Here is a 12,211-nt window from a genome sequence, read left to right as displayed (position 1 = left end):
GGTTTGAGGATGGTAAGGTGTTGCTACTCGATGCTTTACACCATACTTAAACAGTAGTTTTTCGAGTACCTTAGATATGAAATGCGATCCTCCATCACTGACTACTATTCTTGGGACACCAAGTCTTGGGAAAATTATATTCTTAAAGAGTCTAGTTACTACTCGTGTGTCGTTTGTTGGAGAAGCTATAGCTTCAATCCATTTTGATACGTAGTCAACTGCTACGAGTATGTACTTGTTACCAAAAGAAGGCGGAAAAGGTCCCATGAAATCTATTCCCCACACGTCGAAAATCTCTACTTCCAAAATGCCCTTTTGTGGTATCTCGTCACGTCTAGATATGTTTCCTGTGCGTTGACATCTATCACATTTCTTGATGGCATTATGTACATCTTTCCATATGTTTGGCCAATAAAGACCGGCTTGTAGGATTTTAGAACAGGTCTTGGATGTACTTGCATGTCCACCATAAGGAGCGGAGTGACAGTGTTGGATTATATTTTCTATCTCTTCTTCAGGTATACACCGACGGAAAATACCATCGGGGCCTCTTTTGAAAAGTAAAGGGTCATCCCAGTAATAATGTTTTATGTCATGGAAGAATCGTTTCTTTTGTTGGTAAGATAGATTAGGTGGAACTATTCCGGCAGCTAAATAATTGACGAGATTGGCGTACCATGGTGTAACACATATAGTTAGGGTGGTCTCTACCTGTTTATCAACTTTATTTTCTTCCAAAGTAGCTATAAGTTTATCTTACGAGAAATCATCGTTGATCGATGTTCTTTCCGGTTCCAGGTTTTCAAGTCTAGAGAGGTGATCTGCTACTACGTTTTCAGTTCCTTTCTTATCTTTGATATCCAAATCGAATTCTTGTAGCAACAAAATCCATCTTAGGAGTCTAGGTTTAGCGTCCTTTTTTGTTAAGAGGTACTTAATGGCGGCGTGGTCAGTGTAAACGATTATTTTAGCTCCGACCAAGTAAGAACGAAATTTATCTAGTGCAAATACTACTGCTAAAAGTTCTTTCTCGGTCGTGGCGTAATTCATTTGTGCTTCGTCTAGGGTTCTACTTGCGTAATATATGACGTGAAGCTTTTTATCCTTTCGTTGTCCTAAAACAGCGCCTACGGCGTAGTCACTTGCGTCACACATTATTTCGAATGGTTCATTCCAATCTGGAGCCTGCATTATGGGCGCGGAGATCAATGCTTGTTTAAGCGTTTGAAATGCTTCTAAACATTTATTGTCGAAGATGAATTCAACAAATTTCATCAATAATCCGGTTAAAGGTTTAGTTATTTTAGAGAAATCTTTAATGAATCGTCGGTAAAAACCGGCATGTCCTAAGAAGCTTCGTACTTCTCTCACAATTTTCGGAGGTTGAAGGTTTTCGATTACTTCTATTTTGGCTTTGTCTACTTCAATTCCTCTATTTGATATGATGTGTCCTAAAACAATTCCTTCTTGTACCATAAAGTGACATTTTTCCCAATTAAGTACTAGGTTTACTTTTATACATCGTTCTAGAACTCTTTCTAGGTTTTCAAGACATTCTTCAAAGCTTTGTCCGCATACGGAAAAATCATCCATAAATACTTCCATGATGTTTTTGAGAAAATCGACGAATATTGCCATCATGCACCTTTGGAAGGTTGCAGGAGCATTGCACAAGCCGAACGGCATTCGTCGATAAGCGAAGGTACCAAAAGGACATGTGAATGTTGTCTTTTCTTGGTCATCAGGATGAATTGGTATTTTAAAGAAGCCTGAGTATCCGTCTAGATAGCAGAAATGAGAATGTTTTGCTAATCGTTCTAACATCTGGTCAATGAATGGTAAAGGGAAATGATCTTTTCGGGTTGCTTTGTTTAGTTTCCTATAGTCAATGCATATTCTCCATCCCGATTCGATTCGTTTGGTTATAGTTTCTCCTTTTTCATTTTCAATAACTGTTATACCTCCTTTCTTTGGTACTACGTGTACAGGACTAACCCATTTGCTATCAGATATAGGATATAGGATACCTGCCTCTAATAACTTTGTTACTTCCTTTTTCACTACCTCACTCAGGATCGGGTTTAGTCTCCTCTAATGTTCCCTAGAAGTTTTACAGTCTTCTTCTAGCATGATGCGGTGCATACAAATAGAAGGACTTATCCCTTTAAGATCGGTGATGTTGTATCCTAGTGCGGTTGGGTATTTTCTTAAGATATGTAGGAGTTTTTCGGTTTCGAGTTTTCCTAGGTCTGCATTAACTATCACTGGTCGTTCAAGTTCTAAGTCTAGGAATTCATATCTCAGATTTTTGGGAAGTGTTTTCAGGTCGAGGTTTGGTTTCTTAAGGCATTGCGTAGGATCCGATGTCATTGCTAAACATTGGTTAAGTCTGTCTTCTACACGATAGTCAGACAATTTGTCATTTTCTAACTTTGTTTCTTTTATGCATTCATCAATGATATCCATGAAGTAACATGTGTCGTCTATTGCAGGTGCTTTCAAAAATTGGGAAAGAATGAACTCAATTTTCTCTTCTCCTACTTCGAAAGTGAGTCGTCCTCGTTTTACGTCTATGATAGCACCAGCGGTTGCTAAGAATGGTCTTCCCAATATAATGGGTGTAACTTCATCTTCTCTTATGTCCATAATTATAAAATCGGTTGGAATGTAGAATTGACCTATGCACACGGGAACCTTTTCAAGAATTCCTATAGGATATCTAACGGAACGATCTGCTAATTGCACAGACATTTTAGTTGGTCTTAATTCTCCCATTTCCAGTTTCTTGCATATGGATAAAGGCATAACACTGATACCGGCTCCTAAATCGCATAGAGCTTTGTCTATGACAAATTTTCCTATGTGACAGGGTATAGAGAAACTACCAGGATCTTTAAGTTTAGGAGGCATATTCTGGATTATAGCGCTGCATTCAGCAGTGAGTGTAACGGTTTCGCTCTCTTCAAGTTTCCTTTTATTAGAAAGAATTTCTTTTAAGAACTTAGCATATGAGGGCATATGCGTAATAGCTTCTGTAAAAGGAATTGTGACGTTTAATTGTTTCAGTAAGTCAACAAATTTTTTAAATTGGCTCGCATCTTTGGTTTTAATAAGCCTTTGAGGGTAAGGAATAGGTGGTTTATAAGGTGGTGGAGGTACATAAGGTTCTTTCTTTTCTACGGTTTCCTTATTACTCTCCTCCTTTTCCTTAGATTTATTTTCTTCCTCAGTTGACTTTTTAGAGTTTTGGTTTTCAATTCTTGGATCAGACGGTCCTTCTACCTCTGTTCCACTTCTCAATATGATTGCATGAGCGTGGCTTTTCGGATTAGGTTGGGGCTGTCCAGGAAATGTACCAGTTGGGACAGCGTTAGGCGCTTGTTGTTGAGCTACTTGTGATATTTGTGTTTCCAGCATTTTGTTATAGGTAGCCAGGGCATCTACTTTACGTGCTAGTTGTTTAATTTGTTCGCTAGTGTGTACATTCTGGTTTAAGAAATCTTTATTGGTTTGCTGTTGAGAAGCTATGAAGTTCTCCATCATGATTTCCAAGTTGGATTTCCTAGGAACATTATTGTTAGGTGTAGATGGGGTCGGCTTTTGATATCCAGGGGGTATAGCTGGGGCTTGACTGGGAGCTTGTCCTGGTGCGTATAAAGCATTATTGCTCTTATATGAAAAATTAGGATGGTTCTTCCAGTTTGAGTTATAGGTATGCGAGTAGGGATTTCCTTGAGCATAATTCACTTGCTCTGCTTGGATTCCTGTTAGGAGTTGACAATCTACAGGAGTATGACCTTGGATTCCACAGACTTCACAATTTTGAGCTGCGGCAACCACGGTGGCTGGAGGTGATACATTTAAACTTTCAATTTTCTGGGCCAGAGCATCCACTTTTGCATTAACATGATCAAGGCTACTTATCTCGTACATGCCACTTTTCGTTTGAGGTTTTTCTACCATTGTTCGGTCACTTCCCCACATATAATGGTTTTGGGCCATGCTCTCGATAAGTTGATAAGCATCGGAATAAGGTTTACCCATAAGCGCACCACCTGCGGCGGCGTCTATTGTTAACCTTGTGTTGTATAAGAGACCATTATAGAAGGTATGAATTACTAACCAGTCCTCTAAACCATGGTGTGGACAAAGTCTCATCATGTCTTTGTATCTTTCCCATGCTTCGAAAAGGGACTCGTTATCTTTCTGTTTAAATCCATTTATCTGGGCTCTCAACATAGCTGTTTTGCTTGGAGGAAAATATCGGGCAAGAAAGACTTTCTTCAACTCATTCCATGTGGTGACCGAGTTGGAAGGAAGAGACTGAAGCCATCTTCTAGCTTTATCTCTTAACGAGAAGGGAAAAAGACGAAGTCGAATCGCCTCTAAAGTGACACCATTAGCTTTAACAGTATCAGCGTATTGGACAAATACGGATAAATGAAGGTTTGGATCCTCGGTAGGATTTCCAGAGAATTGATTTTGTTGCACTGCTTGTAACAACGAAGGTTTAAGTTCGAAGTTGTTTGCTTCGATTGCGGGTGGAGCAATACTCGAATGCGGCTCATCTTGCGATGGAGCGGCGTAATCTCGAAGAGCACGAGCTGGTTCTGCTATCTCGGGTATCGGCGAAGGAAGAAGATTTTTGAGGTCGGGCACTTCGATAGGAGGGAGATTGTTTGCAGCACGATATTCCCGAATTCGTCGTAAGACTCGGAGATATAGTTCAATGTCGTTGATTCGTAAGTAAAACGGCTCGCCTTGTGAGCGAGTGCGTGGCATACAAATCAACAAAAGAAAGAAAGAAAAAAAATGCCTTAGTCTCTACAGCGTAACAGAAGGGTTACGACATCAACTAAATAAAAGTCCCCGGCAACGGCGCCAAAAACTTGATCGCGACTTTATAAGTATATTGGGGTACTAACTGCAAGTGCACAGTTCTATCGCGTAGTTTTAAAAGATGTCGATCCCACAGGGACTTATGAATCGATATACCGTTTTTCTAAGGTTACTTCGTAAAGCTAAGGCAGGTGATACTTTTGATGATTAGGGGGAAAAGTAAAACTAAAATTGGATCTAATTTAAATATCAATTAAGCGGATATCGGTATGTAGTTCATCGTAATTAGGGAATCAAATCTTCGTTGGTTTCTTGGTTTTTAAAATAAATCTTTTCAGTAGACACTATTGATTTAAAAGTCTTATCTCAAACTCTCGCTCTGTTGAATAGACTATGACTTTATGTTAACGTAGCTGTCACTTATTAGTTAAGTCCAAAATCACTTTTTGAAAACAACAGAATCTATAGAAACTCTTTTCATTAAAATAATAACCGTTTAAACACCCTCGTCTCAAACTCTCGCTCTATTTACTTAGATTATATAATTAAACCTAAATGCTTAACTCTCGTCCTCACATTTAACCTTTAAAAATACTTTTTGAAAAAGATTAGAATTTAATTAACTCTAAAAATTGCTTTCGCCCTGATTTAGAATTAATGTCCAATTTACACTGTCCAGTTAAAAACTCAAACCGTCGTTCTATTGATTTTAACTTCTTTATGTCTTTTACTTTCGTACAAAAACCTTGGTATTAACTCTGTAAATTGAGACCATAAAAAGAGTGACTTTAATTTTAAATAAAATTAAACCAACTTAGTTTTGATTCCTTATTCCACTTACTTTACATACCGATATCTAAATTAATTAGCCGGACATGCTAAACAGGTCTGAACAATTATCATGCTTAAATAAAACCATATCAGGCAAACAATATAAATAAACAGTAATGCAAAGCATATATAAATCAAAATAATAAATTAAAGAACCTGAATAATTAATAGGAATCTTGAACATTCCACCACAGACCGGTTGGATTTGTTCTTGCAATTTTCAATCGGACAGGAAAATAAAAGCAAAGGAATAAAATACTATGATCTAACGTAAGGTTAGATCCAGTAAAAGATACACAATAATTTCTGGTGTAGAAACTATTGTGTGAAAAATTAATTAAGTGCTCTGAAAATTGACTGGAAAAGAAAAGGAAATAAAAATTGCTAATAATAGAAAGATGTAGAAAATTAATGCTGTAAATGCTTGCACGGCGGAAAAAGAAGCGAGACCGAGAGATGGAGCTGCAGGGTTGGATCTTTGACTTTATTTATATTACTCTCATTTGTAACCGTTTCCAAAAGTGCATTCCGTAAGTAACTTGCACGCTTCAACGAGTCAAGCGGAAGAATAGACTTCAACGTGCCTCTGTTGCGCGTTAAAAGCCAAAAATATAGGAGTGGGGTGTGACGTTCATCACACCATGTGTTACGCTCGTAACACAAAGTAGCAGGGCGTGACGCTCGTCACACCTTGTGTGGCGGTCGTCACAGCTTCAGCGCTCCTGGCTTGTAATTGTGGGTTGGGCTTTAGTGGAATTTGCTTTCATCCTCTTTTTCACCCCCCCTTTTCTTCCTTTTTCACTTATGCTTCAAATAAGTTACCTGAGACAAATAGAAGGGAAAATACCACGTAATATCGAATAATATAAAATAAATTGAAACAAATAATAATATAATTTAATTAAATCGAGTCCAAAAATGTGATATTATTTCATGTTATCATCCTCCTTTGATATTGTATTCTTCTCTTTCTTCATAACATTACATTACATAAAAGAAACTCGTTTTACATACGAGGGAGTGAGATGAGAAAATAAGTTACATTAAGAGATTAAAAGAGAGACACGACATGCAAGTCGTATTTTAAAATCCCAAAACAAAATAAAGGAAAACTAAGGTCATAACCGATCACCACAAAACAATAATAATAAACACATTATTATTATTAATTTAAATTATGTTAATTAATTAAAACCAAATTAAATTTCAGCGACCGATCACACTACGCAGAGTTAGCCGGGGGTTCCGAAGCATTCATTTGAAATCGACGTCGTTTTTTGCATTAACATTTGATACTTTAAAGCACAACTCTTGCGCAGTCACAACCCTAATCCGCATAAATCTTTGACATCACAACCCTTGTGCCGTCATTAACCCTAACGCACCAATTTCATACTGTCAAACACACCTCAATTGTTAATTCAATATAATTGATCAACACGTCATTGCTTCACCATACTAATGTCAGATCAAGAAGCAAATGACCATTGATCATTCAAAGGAAAACAACCATTAAGTGTTTGAATGAACGAAACAGAAACAGTATATCATATAAACTGTATTTTGCATCAGGATTACTTATATCATATATATAACTTTATCAATCTCAATTGTGTAACCTATGGACGATCGATGTATCGTTGCTTCACCATACTAACATCGGATTCCGAAGCATAGTCAACATCAATCATCCAAATCGTACACACATGATGCCAGATTTAATTACTCGATTATTCTTTGATTCATTCTGTCTTTTAATCGTATTAATACAGAAAATAAATGAAAATAAAAAACTATCAGATGCATGGTTTCGTAAGAGGCTCTAGTACCACTGAAGGAGAAGGGAGATCCAAAATGCAGTGGAATTTAAAAACTTTCTCCTTTAGTGATCCTTACGAATGGGCATGATCAGTGATAGAATCGTTACCGCTTGTGGTGATTGAAACCTTTGATGCAGATCTACGGAGCGATCACGAACGTTGAATGGTGACAACGCCTTTACTCAGTCCACACGAACGAATTCCTTCAATCTCAGTGCAAGTTGCTACGAATGAAGGCTTTGAGTGAGAGAGAGAGAGAGAGAAACGAAATTGCAACTACACAAATGCTTCTGCATAAGGGTTCTATTTATAGAACCACTTGTGTGGGCTGCAAGCTAAAAAAAGCCTACTTAAGTGTATGTGGCCCATATCTTATGATATGCCAAAATCACTTAAGCGTGTGGTACCTTACCATATTTCGTATTCTACTTAAGTACACCGTACCTTACGATGTTCTACAATTCACTTAAGTGCACGGTACCTTACGATGTTCCTTAGTTACTCTATCTCTCATCAATCCGTCCTTTTGTGTGTGACCCTGTAGGTTTTTACGACATTAGCAATTATATTAAATCATGTATTTAACATAATAAATAGTGAGCGGTATCTAGCAACACATCACTGCTACCCAAGACACGAAAATGTCATGTGATCTGACAAATCCTTTTGTGATAATACTTATGTGTATAATTACCCTTTTGCCCTTATGTCTATATTGAACACAAGGCATAGACCGTGTCATCCTTGTCCATTTCAATATTGGGCCCGTAGACATTTATCATGTTACGCAGGATGGGCAAATTCCATCTAGGTCACTCATGTCCCTCAGCATGCTTCGTGGAGTACCCATCAACTGTCTTTATGGCCATCCAGTTATGGACAACGTTTGATCAGCAATAAGGCACTCGACTTTACATCTAGGGTACATAGTGGTTTCAGGTCAAAGGGTGGTATACATCATTATCACCATGAGGATAACTTATGACACTTAGCATAACACTCTATATAGTATTCTCATAGCGGATCAATCCAGTATAAATATTACTCTCAATATTCATACTTATGTTTAAGACTTGATAACTCCTTATCCATGATCCATGAGATGTGATCATCAGTCTATATACATAATAGTCTTAATGTTTTAATGTTATCCCACTTCACAACAAAGTTCGACTACGGATACTTTAAGAATGGTGTCCTTATGTTTAATGGGATCTCATGATTAAGTCACACTTGATACATTAAACGGACTAGCTATTCTAGGGACTTTATTAAACAAACATAATAAATAAAAAGCCTTTTATTATTAATAAATAATTCGATACAAGTACCAAAAGTATTGGCCTCTAGGGCTTACACCAACAATGATGCCATGAGAATTTATTTGATATTTTTGGTGAGGAACTTTTGTTCCAAAAGCCCTACTTTGGTGAGGAGCGTTGCTCCAAAAGTCCTATTTGTTATTGTGAATTAATCATGTATTTGGAATTAGTTTTGATGGTGCATATACCACTTCAAAGGCTTAGGTAAAGTGGTAAGTGGGGATGTGGCACCAATGATTCGTTCCTCAATTGGGTTTGAGCCCCAACCATGGCGGACATGGGGGAAAGGTGGACACCTAAGTGGGTTAGAGTCACATATGGTGAAAGATACCCTAAGTGGGTTAGAGTCCCATACGGGTGACGGTCGCTTGAAATGAGTTTGGAACTCATAGAGGATCCGTTATACACCGTGAAAGTCGAATCATACGAGCATGCGTGAGTCGGGTCTGGCTTAGACGTAAGTCCGCTCGGGGATAGATGTTTTGTGAATATGAATAGTGATTTGTTGAGTGAATGCACTCAAGTGACATGTTTTCATACATTGTGAATATCCCTTATATACTGAGTCTTAGTTATCTTGTGTGCATGATACATAAGTAACGAGAGATGAAGACTCGAGTTAGGATTTGATTAGAAAACCATGTAGAGTCGAGTGGACCCATAGGATAGGAGAACTCAATGAGATTATTATCACATCCCTTTATTGTTGTTATTTTCAGGTATTCCTTGCAGGTTGAATCCAAGAGAAGTTGTCTATGGATGTTTCAAGGGATGCAGTTATTTTGATCTTCCGTTGTGGAGTTGTGTACAATGAAGACGTTCTACATAGTTATTAGATATTTTATATTTAGGCACTATTGTATAACATGTTCCATTGATGTTTTTAGTTTGGACATGTGTATATACTGATGCCATTAGGCACTTATGTTGGATCAATACCAATTAATAACACATGTATGATATTATTCTAGATATATATTATACGGTTTATTACAGTTGGTATGAGAGCTGGTCGATTCTCGACCTAGCCTTGAAACATCATAAGTAAATCTAGTCCTGCCTCATATGTGTGTTTACCCAACATGATTCTTAATATCACTGTATGTAGTGTTGGGGCTGATCAACCTAAAGCTATGTGCGTGGTAGGTAGGATCATGGTTGAGTGACCACGAGGACTCCAAAGTGTTGGTAGAACTTGTGCTTTGAGGGTAGGCTCAAGACAAGAGTTAGAAAGTAAGGCGTACCAGATGGCTCAGTTAAAGTTTCAGTAGGACTTGTGATTCGGGTAATGTTGAATTGAAGAGTAGTGTATGGTTTAAGCAATCTTGTAGTGCTAATGGAGTCGAGAAGTTAAGGATTTATATTGGATAAATTGTTAGAGCTTTGAGAAAGATGTGAATTTGATAGTGGAATAAGATATACCCACTGATATGAAATAAGCATTATAAGAAATTCCATATGGTGAAGGAGAAAGTATGGACATGTTGCTTGTATGTCATAAGGTCTAGAAGTGAGATAGTGCGTCGGCGTTTCAATTTATAAGGTCACTAGAGTATCTTGAAAGAATGAGAGTACTTCGTGGAGTATATGTGGAATGGTACCTTGCAAGTGGTTAAGAACTTGAGAGATATGGATGTTCAGTTTTGTTGGGAGCCTAAGCTAATGGTAAAGTCTAAGGAGACTCTAAAGGACATGGATGCCTATTCAAAGTGAAATAGGTATGCACCAAATGAAGGTTAGAAGATAAATCAAGTATATTCAATCTTAGAAGGGAGATCGGATTCAGAATAGTTCGTCGGGGATTCAGTGTTAGTAAGAGACCATTATGGAATGTTGAGTTACCTAAGGATCAACTAAAATTTTATGTTGGAGAGAGAACACACATTATATAGTAATGGAAGCTCTAGTCAGTTTTGGTTGTAGAAGATCTGGTAGAGGAAAATAGGAAGTAAGTTGGATTTAAGGAATTCTAGTTGAATGGTTATGTAATTGGAGTAAAGACATAGACCTCAGTTGGTCTCTATCAGGCGCCATATCAACATTGTACTTGTACTGCTTGACAAAGGCCTCGCCCAAGTCGTTGAAAGTACAAACGCTTGCACTGTCCAAACCCATATACCACCTTAAAGCAGCTCTAGTCAAATTGTGTTGGAAATAGTGAATTAGAAACTGGTCATTATCAGTCTGAGTAGACATTTTTCTGGCATACATCACAAGATGGCTCAACGAACAAGTATTCCCTTTGTACTTTTCAAAGTCGGGGACCTTGAACTTCATCAGAATTTTAACATTGGGGACCAGGCAGAGCTCAGCAACACTCTTCCCAAACAATTTTTTTCCTTTTAAAGTCTTCAACTCTTTGCGCAGCTCGAGGATCTAATCTTTCATCTCATCCATTTTCTCATATACGTTTGGGCCCTTAAACGACTCAGAATGGTAGATAGTGTCCTTAACACGAGGCATAATATGAACAACAGGAGGTGGCACTGACATGACCGGGCTAGATGTCGGCAGAGAGATAAAGGGGGTGCATATCCTTCTGGCATAAAGTTGGATGGCATCCCCCAAGGGAATTCAGCAGGCATGGAAGGACCGGATTAGCTGGTAGCAGCAAGGGGAATAGTTGAGGTAGCAACCTCAGAAATAGCAGTCCTCTAGGGAGGAGTTGCGGGAGTTGGTGAAGACTGATTCTATGTAGCAATGACAAATTCCATCAACGTCGTTAACCTGACAATCTCGTCCTTCAGCTCTCTGTTCTCTTGCTCTAGATGCTCCATGATCCTTTGTTGCTTAGCACGAGTGTTATAACGGTGAGTCAGCTTGGCTGAAGCACAGAAGAAGAACTGATAAGACATCTGGCGGAAGAAAACCTGCTATGCAAATGATGCATGGAATGCAATGTTTTTGGTTGTTTAATTTCAAGGAACATATGAAGTTTTATTTGCAAATATATAATAATAATAATAACAATTTAACAATAAAATCTCTTTTTATTCATGAAACTCTGAAGGATTACACTGAGTACAATTTCAGAAACCAAAGTACAAATACAAGACAAAAGGAAACTATCATTTTAAGGATCCCTTAGCAACTGTATCAGATGATCGGGTTGTGGGCGCGTACTTCCTTCGGATGCGTCGAATCTCGGACTCAAAGGATGCCTTCATCTGAGCCTTCTCAAGAACTAGCTGATCAATAATCTTCTTCCAAGCACCAGAAGGCTAAGGCATACTAGAGGAAGGTAGACCCTCTTGCTCTCTCTGTCTCTTCACTGCTCGGTCTTCAAGAATCTCAATAAGCGCATCCTTGTCTTTCGACTCAAGCTACAATTCTTCATGCTTTCGGCTCAAAGCATGGAACTTCTCTTTCCACATATCTCTCTCTTGCTTCATCTTGACG

The 12,211-nt window shown here is 38.1% G+C and overlaps 1 protein-coding gene and 1 non-coding gene across 2 annotated transcripts in view; one reads left to right on the top strand and one right to left on the bottom strand.

The window, feature by feature from the left end:
- LOC127097882 (uncharacterized protein At4g29660) overlaps positions 1-12,211 on the bottom strand; it is a 97,958-nt gene that overhangs the window by 60,306 nt on the left and 25,441 nt on the right. The gene's annotated exons all lie outside the window — the stretch shown is intronic.
- On the top strand, positions 4,133-4,239 carry LOC127099538 (small nucleolar RNA R71). Its single transcript, XR_007794030.1, has one exon. It is a non-coding gene; the product is annotated as a small nucleolar RNA R71 (small nucleolar RNA).

Source organism: Lathyrus oleraceus, chromosome 6, assembly GCF_024323335.1.
Source record: "Lathyrus oleraceus cultivar Zhongwan6 chromosome 6, CAAS_Psat_ZW6_1.0, whole genome shotgun sequence".
NCBI classification, from domain to species: domain Eukaryota; kingdom Viridiplantae; phylum Streptophyta; class Magnoliopsida; order Fabales; family Fabaceae; genus Lathyrus; species Lathyrus oleraceus.
The sequence above is the reverse complement of the archived record's forward strand: the minus strand, read 5'-3'. Positions and strand labels throughout refer to the sequence as shown.